Here is a 10,599-nt window from a genome sequence, read left to right as displayed (position 1 = left end):
AGGCAGTGAGCTGCACAGTATGGCTCATCTCATTTGCTTCCTGTCTCTAGGGGATCACTGCCCTTTATTGCCCAATGTCCAGTGTCTTGAAAACTGTTGTTTCTTACATTTTGTCCATCATCTGGTGGTTTCAGGTGGGTAGGATGAAGCCCTTGGTGACCTCAGAGAACAGTTTTAATGGACTGATGAGTACAACAGGGTGGAATGAATGGGAAGTGAAAACGACACGTGTAGATATATCCTGAGAAGTTCTGCTGTTCAGAAGAGGAGAAACAGAGTTTTGCCTAGAGAGGAATATTGGTTGGAGAGGTTTTTGTAGTTTTACTGTTTGTTTGGGTTTTTAGTGAGAAATAGTAGAGCGTGTTTGATGCTGATGAGAATGATCTAGTTGAAGGGGAGGGATCGACGAAGCAGGGGAAAGGGTAAGAGGCTGAAGCCGCTATGGAGACCAGGGGTGAGGTGCTGAGCACAACTGCAAAGGCTCAGCTTTGACAGGGCCAGAGAAATCTTTCCTTTGTGACTTGGAACCGGGTGAGAGTATTGGCAGTGGTAAAAAGAAATAACTTCTATCTGATTGCTTCCATGTTTCCAATAAAATAGAAGGAAATATCTTTAGATGAGCATAGAGCATGGGGGTGCATGGCAGGAGCCCCCAGTCTGAAAGGGCACTTGCGTAGAGCTCGCGTATTCCAGAGAGCTCACCCGCTGCCACAATAGTAGAGACATCGGTTTATTAGACTTACAGGAGGTGCCAGTCAGCTAGCAGCCCGCACTGCCACCCGGCGCGTACAGCAGTCACATGGTGAACAGATCAAAGGAGAGGTGTGAGGCATTCGCACGCTTACATGGAGACCCTCACCCAGCTCAGCACAGGGGACCTGGCTGAGGAGACGTTGTCAACCTACTTGCTACCCTCCTGGCTCTAGTACTCTGACTCCATGTTCATGCTCATTCATTCACTCAGGACTCCTGTCTCCTACCGTCTTCCATTTGTCTCACAGCAGACCTGCCTTTCCTTGGGTAATACCTTGGCCAGGGGCAGTTTCCCAGGAGGGAGGGGGACATAGGTCTATGTCCTGCATTTTCCTTACATGGGGGAGGCAAGAGAGGTGTGTGAAAGAAGTTTGAGGACAGAAGATGAAACAGTTGTTTTGGGAACGTGGAAAAGTTCCTTCCTGGCCCTGAGATCCATAGGACAACCAGACTTCAGGTCAGGTCAGGAGCTTGTGGCAGAATGCAAATCATAATGGGCCGGCCTGGTGGCGCACTGGATAGTGCGCCGCTTGGGAAGCGCGGCTGGCGCTCCCGTCCGAGGGTTCGGATCCCACATACAGACCGGCTCCCGCTCACTGGCTGAGCGAGGCGCGGGAGCAACACCGAGGTTTGCAATCCCGTTGCCGGTCCCCGGTCCGGTACGGGGGCGACACTGAGGGTTGCGATCCGTTGCCGGACACGGAAAAAAGACAAAAGACAAAAAAAAAAAAAAAAAAAAAAAAAAAAAAAAAAAAAAAAAAAAGAATGCAAATCATAATAATAAGCTGTATCACAGTACTATAAAAGGAAAATAGGGTTTTATCCATATTTAAAAGATAAAAATGACATATGTTATAATGAACTAATATAATCTTATTTCCCTATGTAGAAATAGGCCTCTTTTGAATATATTCAGCTAGGTATTTTAGATTTAATTACTTTGTTAATATATTCATTTACAAAACTGCCATGAATGCCATGTAGAAATAAAAATTCATCTGGTCTGAAGAATCAAGATTTCAAAAACCTCTAAACTTAAGCAACAAAAATGCTGATATCACCTGCCTGAACTCATGAGCCTTGCAACGTAAGACCATCCTGAACTGGACAACATAAGATTCTTCCTTTTGAAAACATTTTTATTCTCTCTCACTGTGCTTCGACTGACTCCCTCCTGGTCTCTCGTGTTTGCATCAAGTGGGAGCTGGAGTCATTTGGAAGCTAGACTGGGCTGGAATACCCAAAATGGCTCATTCCCGTGGCTGGCAGTTGAAACTGCCTATTGTTTGGGAGCTCACCTGGGGACAGTCGACCAGAGTGCCTACCTGCAGCCTCTCTAAGGTGGTTTGAACTTCTCACAGCATGGAGATCTTAGGGCATTTGGACTTCTTACATGGCAGCCGATTTCCCTCAGAGCATTTTCAAGAAGAAAAAAGGGGAAGATCACTCTGTAAGGCCTGGGGTCATTCTGCTGTATTCTGGTGATTAAAGGACACAAAAACCACCCAGATTTAAGGAATACAGACACAAACCTCACCTCTCAATGAGAAAATGTCAAAGAATTTATGGCCATGTTTAATCTACCACAGTCTGCCCTCTGGCCACAAATAATAATCTATATTTCGTCCACAGGCAAAATATACTTTTATTCCCACAGTTCTCCTCTCTCCCAAGGTTTAATCTCATTATGGTATCAGCTCCAAGTCTAGGATCTCATCATGTAAATCAGGTCCAGGCGTGGTTCCTCAAGTGCAGTTCCTCTCAATTTCAATCTGAAGACCTGTGAACCAACAGGCAAATTATCTGCCCAGCCCACAAACAGGCTCAAAAAGGAGGAGAATATGAGGCGCTGAACAGTCACCGGTCTATAGGAAATCTCAAGTCCAGTGAGGCACGTGCTGCCGTTCCCTTGGTTCGGGCCTAGTTCAGCTGGGTTCTGGGCTCTGCTTTCTCAGACCTCTTTACTCTCATCTGCATCTGGATAGCTTTCTCTGACTGCTTCCTGCCAGCAGAAGGTAGATGATCCAAAGGCCTCTTCTTATTTAGTATTTTCTCTTCCTTTCAGTTCAAGCTGGTACAGTTCCATTAACATTTTTGTGGATTTCTTTTAATCAGCTTTGTTAGACAAAGGCCATACCTACATTTGTTCCTGAGACAGGCTCTTTTCTACCTTGGGCGGCTTGTGACACTGTGGCACAATGACCTTAAGATCTTTAAAAGCCCTTTTAATAAATGTCCAAGTCCAATTACTTAGCCCTCTATGACACTGCATTTCTCAATCTTTAATTCTCCAAAGTTTATTCTCAAACTGTTTGGGGGCAGTAGCAGTCCAGTTTCATATTCCAGAGTCATACTTTGTACTCAAAGTGACTGGCTTTTATACAGTAGCTCCAGCTTGTGGCAGACAGAAGGAAATGAAATGGATTAGTAGAAAGCCTACCTGATATCAACGCAGAACTTCAAAAAGTCCAACAATTGGCTAGAAATGTTTTTATTTATGTATATATATATTTTTCCCCATTAAAAAAAATTTTTTAGGGCCGGCCCGGTGGCGCACTGCTACAGTGCGCCACTTGGGAGCGCGGTGGTTCTCCCGCCGAGGGTTCGGATCCCACATACAGACCGGTTCCCGCTCACTGGCTGAGCGAGGTGCGGGCGTGACACCGAGGGTTGCGATCCCGTTGCCGGTCCCGGTCCGGTACGGGCGCAACACTGAGGGTTGCGATCCGTTGCCAGACACGAAAAAAGAAAAAAAAAAAAACAAAAAAAGCCCTTTTTAACTAAGAGGAGAGCATAGGAGACGTGCCCTGACCCTTCCTTGTAGCTCCACTGGCTCTTCCCTAATTCTTTAGGGTCTTAAAGAGTCTTCTATAGCCATCCCCTTGAGAATTTTTATCTTGAAACTCTGCTTTATTGATAATCCTCTGGATTTGATCTTCGCTCTGAAGCCACTGATTATTTTGAGACTTTTGCTGAAAAAGCCCTGTTCTGAGAGTTTTCTTTTGAACCCAGCAATTCATGGCTCCTTAATATTTTCTTTAAATTCTGCTCAAAAAACTTAAGTTTCTTTAGTTCATGTCTGTCTTCCTGTATTTTATCCTAGACAGTTAAAAGAAACTAATGTAAATTTCTATATTGTCTGAAAAACCTCAGTCAGATCTCCGAGAGGACTTCAAAAAACTCATGGAAAAATAGAATTAAAAGATAATAAGCATCTTTCCATGAACTTTTTGAAGTTCCCACATACCTTCACTAGGTCCATTTTCTATTTTCCATGCTACTAAAGGCAACAATGTTGTCCAACTTTGTCGCTTCCTAACAAGAATCCCTTTTCCTCCAGCTTTCAGTAACATTTTTCTCCCTGTCCTTCAGTCTCTCACCAAAAGTCTCAAGTACCTTATGCATTCATTAATAAGCTTCTTGGGGTTTTCCACCTTCTGCCTGCCACCTGGTGCCAAAACCAGTATCACATGCTTTAGGGTTTTTATTACAGCATTACTTCTCTTCCAAGTAACAAATTTTGCTTTGGTTATTTATTGCTGTGTATTAAACTGCTTCCAAACTTCGTAGCTTAAAACAATTTTTTACTAGTTCTAACTGTGCAGTGGGTTGTCTGAAGCTATGGTCTGAATGTTTGAATCTGCCTCAAATTCAAATGTGGAAACCTAATCACCAGTGGGTGACAGTATTAGGAGGTGAGGCCATTGAGAAGTGATTAGGCCATGAGTGCACAGGCCTCATGAATAAGATTAGTGCCCACATAAAAGAGGCCCCAGAGAGCTGCCTTGCCCCTTCCACCATGTGAGGATACAGCTTGAAGGCACCATTTATGAACCAGAAAGTGGGCCCTCACCAGACACTGAATCTGCTGGTGCCTCAATTTTGGACTGTGAGAAATAAATTTGTTGTTTATAAACTATCCCATTTATGGTATTTTGTTACAGCAGCCCGAGAGGACTAAGATGCGTGGGCAGTTCTTATTTGGGATCTCTCATGTAGTTGCAGTTTGAATGCAGCTGAAGATGGGGTCATATGTAGCCTTGACTGAGAAATGTCCAAAATGTCTCAGGTACATAGCCTGCAATTGCTGCTGGCTACTAGCTAGGCTGAGGTCATCAACCAGACTACCTATAGGTGGCCTTTCCATGACTTGCGGTACTTACTCCACAGGTCTCAGGGTACTTATACATGGTAGCTGGCTTTCCCCAGAGGGAGTGTTCCCCAAGAAAGTAGAAGTGGAATAGACAATCTCTTAAGGCCCAGTCTTAGAATCAGGTACAGTGTCATTTTTGCCATATTCTGCTGGCCCAAACAGTCCTGGAGTCCACCCAGATTCAACAGGAGTAACAGACTCCACTTGTTGATAGAAGAATTCATGGCCAAATTAGAGGAGAGGAATAGTTAAGAATATTTGTATGATGGATTTTACATAAATTCACACACATTTAATATTTATTTTAAGACAGGCATGACACGAGTTTTCCCTGAGTCTGTTTTTCTGTTTTGCCTTTTAGCCTAGTGGTTTTCAACCTGGCTAGCTAGTTTTTAAAATCATCCAAAAAAAGGAAAAAAATAAATAAATAAATAAAATCATCCAGAGAACTGGTCCACTGTAATATTCCATGCTAATTTTGCTTGCTTTCCTATAAATATAAAAGACTGATACTATATTAGTCCGTTTTGTGCTGCTATAACAGAATACCTGAGACTGGGTAATTTGTAAAGGAAAGAGGTTTATTTGGCTTACGATTCTGGGACAGCCGCATCTGAGGTGGGCCTCAGGCTGCTTCTACTCATGGTTGGAAAGTGGCAGGGAGCCGGAGGGTACAAGCGGATCACATGGCGAGAGGAAGCAAGAGAGAGAGAAGGTGCCAGGGTCTTTTTAAGCAACGAGCTCTTGCAGGAACTAACAGAGCGAGAACTCACTCATTACTCCCCTCCTCCCCCAGGGAGAGCATTAATCCATTCATGAGGGATCCGCCCCCATGACTCAATCAGTTTCCAGCACTGCCACACTGGGGATCAGATTTCCACATGAGTTTTGGAGGGGACAACACATCCAAACTCCATCAGATAACACTTAGAAATAAGAAGAAAAACTTGTTATTCTGACCAAAAAATACTTTGCCTTTCAATAAGTCTCGATATTAGACAGTATGAGCAGTATTGTCCTTTCTAGAAACAAGCAAACAAAAAAAGCTTCAGTAGGTAACTGGACAAAAATGTTATGTTGGTAAAATTAAACTCTCTGGCTGAAAATGAACTACAAGGTTGAAGAGGAGTGACTGTCAGTTATTTTCCTCCAACAATAGCTGGTTCAGTGACAGGCCCTTGAATCATTTATTTGAAAATGTCAACCCAGTGTCTGAAATCAAACTTTTGTACTAGAAATTGGTGGGTATAGCTCCATTAAGGAGATAGCAAAATAGAAATAACAGACTTTTTAGTTCCTCATTTTCCAGGGAAATGACAGAACAGCTTGTAGGGGCTAACTTCCCTGTTTGAAAACGTTAAAATGTTGGAAGACTTCAGAGAAGCACTGGAGGCCTCAGAAAGGAGAAGGTCAGCAAGTCAATCCCTCAAAGAAAACGAGAAAAACAGAAATGTAAGAATTTGTCAGATCAGAATGAAAAAGAAGCGTGATGCGCTATTTACAAGAGACCTATTAAAAAATATAAGGACATAAAGATTGACAATGAACTAATAGTACCAAATACACCATGGAAACGGTAAGTTCAAGGCAGCTAGTGCAGCTGTATTATTGGCTGAAACAAGACTACTAAAGCAAAAACATACTGTGATAGTCACTTCATAAAAATACACTTTATCTTTTACCAGGAAGATAAAACAAATTTAAATTTATATATATACCTCAGAAGCAGATTGACAAAAAAAGTAGACAGAGCCACAATTACTGTCAGGTTTTAACATATCTCTCAGAAACTGACAGAACAGAGGACAGAAAATCATTAAGGACTTATTAGATTTGAAGAAACTTGATCTAATTGGACACATATAGAATACTGTACCTAATACCTGTGAAATAACACTTTTTCAACCCTACATATAACACTTACTAAATAGATCACAAATTGGTCCATAAAGCAAATCTCAACAAATTTCAAAGGATTGTAATCACAAAGCATATTCAGTAATCCCAACCTATTATGTACAATTAATTGTATGTCAATTATCTCTCAATAAGGTTGTTTGTTAAAAAACTAATTTTATATAAGATGGTTATAATCATTATCCATTATACATATGTATTGAGGTACTAGGAAGAAAATTATCTCTTCCCTAACAAATTCATAACAGGAAGCAAATTGCATTTAATGATAAAATTTATAAAATATTTCATATCCTACTTTATAATATAAAAACCAAAAAAGTTAATTTTGAATAGCTATCACCAGAACAATATGACATGGTTAATGGTAGTAAAACTTCTAACGTTCTTAAATTTAAAAACTGGGAAGGAAAACAAGTGAAACTTTAAGCTGGTTGATTAAAACTTTACAGGTTTTCTTGCAGTAATATAGTTATTTTGATTCACAATTCTACCTTCAGTTCTATTAAAAACTGAAGGTTCTGGATTAAAAACCAGAACAAAACTTCCATGGCCAGGTGTACTAGTCTGTTTCTGTTGCTTATAACACAATACCTGGAACTGGGCAATTTATAAAGAAACAATATTTACTGTTTACAGTTTCAGAGGCTGGGAAGTCCAAAGTCCAGAGAACACATCTGGTGAGGGCCTTCTTTGGTGGTGACTTCAGTGACGCAGGATGTTATATGGAGAAATGGCGGAAGCAGAGAGTGAGACTCTTATGTGCTCTCCTGTTAAAGTCCTCAGAACCACACCCATGACCACCACTAAACCATCAACTTATTAATCCATTCACTACTGCACGGTCCTCACAATCCAGTCACCTCTTCAAGGCCCCACCTTTCAATCACCATAATAGGATCTCTCACCCTCTTAACCCTGTCACAGTGGGAGTTAAGTTTCTAATACATGGACTTTAGGGGACACAATTTAACCTACAGCACCAGGAGATGTGCTGCAATAATTAACACTTATTTTGACTGAACATGTCAAAACGAGTAAGTTGATACAACCTACTTCCATGACAGCAACCTACTTAACACAAATCCAAGCAGTATGATTTTTCCTTTTTTACTGCATAAAACAGTATGTTAGATAAAATTTTAAAGAGAAAAAAACCCCAACTAACCATAATTCCTCCATCCCAACTTAAGCAGTTTAATTTTGGAATTGGCACTTTCCAGTTTGTCCATATGCATATGTATATTTTCACATAGTTGTAATCAGTGCACAGATTTTACTTTGTTTTTATATTTTAACTTTGTTCAACATATTCATGTTTTCACGGTCATCCTAATTATACTTCTTTAAAAATGCATAATAACACTTCCCACTGATATATAATACTAATTAGTCCCATTCAAGTTGGATATTTGAATTAGCCAATAAAGAAGAATATTTGGGTTATTTCCATGGTTCCCTATTATAGTTACTATTTTCCTGTATATAGATCCTTCTCTCAAATTATTTTCGTAGGGTGTATTACTCAATATTGGGATTAGTGGGTCATAAACATTTTTATGACTCTTGAAACATATTACCATAGGGCTTTTCCAAGAGGCTGAAAGCAATGTACATATGGATATCACTTCATAACAACGACACCAGTAGTGGGTGTTGACTTTTTAAGTGAGTGCCATTTTAAATTCTATTTAAAATTTTACCTCAGAACAATTCCTCGGGCCGGCCTGGTGGCGCACTGGAGAGTGCGCCGCTTGGGAGCGTGGCGGCGCTCCCACTGAGGGTTTGGATCCCATGTGGAGACCGGTGCCCACTCACTGGCTGAGTCCGGTGCGGGCGCGACACCGAGGGTTGCGATCCCATTGCCGGTCCCCGGTATGGGCGCGACACTGGGGGTTGCAATCCCATTACCGGTCAGTAAAAAAAGACAAAAAGGAAAAAAAAAAAAAAAGAACAATTCCTCAATGATTTACAACTCTGGAGGATCTCAGGCTTTCACGTGTCATCCCATCCACTGTTTCAGAAAATTTTCCTTCCCACAGTCAATGACACTGGCTACATTGTGGAAGTTTACTAATGTCCGAGTCATGAAATCATTTCCTATTTCTTTTTTAAAACCTTAAGTTCTGTTTAAATGTTCTTAAAATTACTATATGGAAAGGGCTGTAATTTGGTGAATGAAGAGCAGCTTAATTAAACTACAAGTTAGAGATTGTTGATAAGGCAACCAAATTATATAATGGCAAGTAAATTACTAATTTTTATTTCATTTTTCTGTGCTCTGCAGTTAATCCTCTTTGTATTCTTAAATGGCTCCTTTGTCACTGGCTATGAATATTTTAAAAGTCTCCTCTGTCCTAAATAAAAACAAACCAATCCTCCCTCATTCTGTAGCCCATTCAAGGCACAAGACCCCTTTCTTAAAATGCCAAAAGTCTTAGAGTTCAACTTCCTCAATACCTTGCTCTGTGCCATTGAACAAGCTACTTTGAAGGTCGTCAGTATGTCCTCTAGCTGTTAAATCCAATAGCTTCTCCTTTGCTTGGGCTTATAACCCGAGACCTCTGTATAACGTTCATAATCTTGTCTGCCACTTTTCTGACCACTGTTTCCTACCATTCCTAAAGTCTATCCTCAGCAATACTTTTCTTTTTCAAATAATTTTCCTTTGGGTGTGTCAACTATTCATACACCTTAATTGTATATGGATCCCAAATCCGTAACTCCAGCCTTTCCACAAAGGACTAGACCTGTATTTCCAACTTGATGGACTCTACTTTTAGATGCTCTGTGAGCAAATCCAATTTAACATGTTCAAAGTCAATTCTGTCCACTTCCCCATGATAATTCCTCTGTCACTTGACCTATTTATTAACAGCATGATCATTCTCTCTCTCATCTAGGCGAGAGAACTTGTTTTTGTCTCTGATGCCCTTGTTTTTTCTCACTCTTCACAAGTTTGTTAGCCTCCATCATGGAGATTTTAATTTCATTTTCTGAATCCCACTGCCACCTTCCTAGTTCAAATCCCTTCACCTCCTTTTTCTACTATTGTAAAAGCCTCTTTGATACTCTTCCAAATTGCTTTCTTCTATAATTTTCTATTACACCAATGCTAATTCAGTCTTCTTAAAAGAAAACTCTGATTACAGCATTCCTTTTTCCATAAACTTTTAGTGGTTTCCCTGCATCTATCAAGTTATGTACAGACTTCTTAACCTGAAATCCAGATGGGTAACGGCTATCCCCAAACCACCTTTCTGGCTTTCCCAGTCTTGCCCGAGGTGGACAGGCTCCAGGTGAAGCCAAGGCCCTCGATTCCCTCGACAGCCTGTCCTCTGCTCCCTGAGCACACCTATCACTTTTCCTTCTTCCCTTATTTATTTTCCTTGACTGCACCCTACCCTTTAAAACTCTGTGCAAAAGCTGCCCAACAAGAAGCAATTTAAAATGTTCTTTTTTAAATAAGTAATACCTGACTTTCCTGAACAAATATATTCTCTTCTTCTCTCATGAAATTATTGTGGGGAAAAAAAGAAAGAAGAAAAATCGTTGTGGAATCCAACGTATTCTATCTGGAATTTTAGTTACTTATGTGCAATGCTCTTTTGTTCCTAATGGAGTGAAATTAATTTGAAGGTAGAGAGTGCATCTTAGCTTTTTACTCAATACTTTCATTATCTGTTCTCATTTGATACCCATTTTTTAAGAATTGTCACAAACTTTTGTTTTCTTGCACATTCTTTGGAGTCAGCCAAAATTGTCCATAGCATTGG

This window comes from Galeopterus variegatus, unplaced genomic scaffold (genome assembly GCF_000696425.1).
Source record: "Galeopterus variegatus unplaced genomic scaffold, G_variegatus-3.0.2 Scaffold460, whole genome shotgun sequence".
Lineage (NCBI taxonomy): Eukaryota > Metazoa > Chordata > Mammalia > Dermoptera > Cynocephalidae > Galeopterus > Galeopterus variegatus.
Note: the sequence above shows the minus strand (reverse complement) of the source record.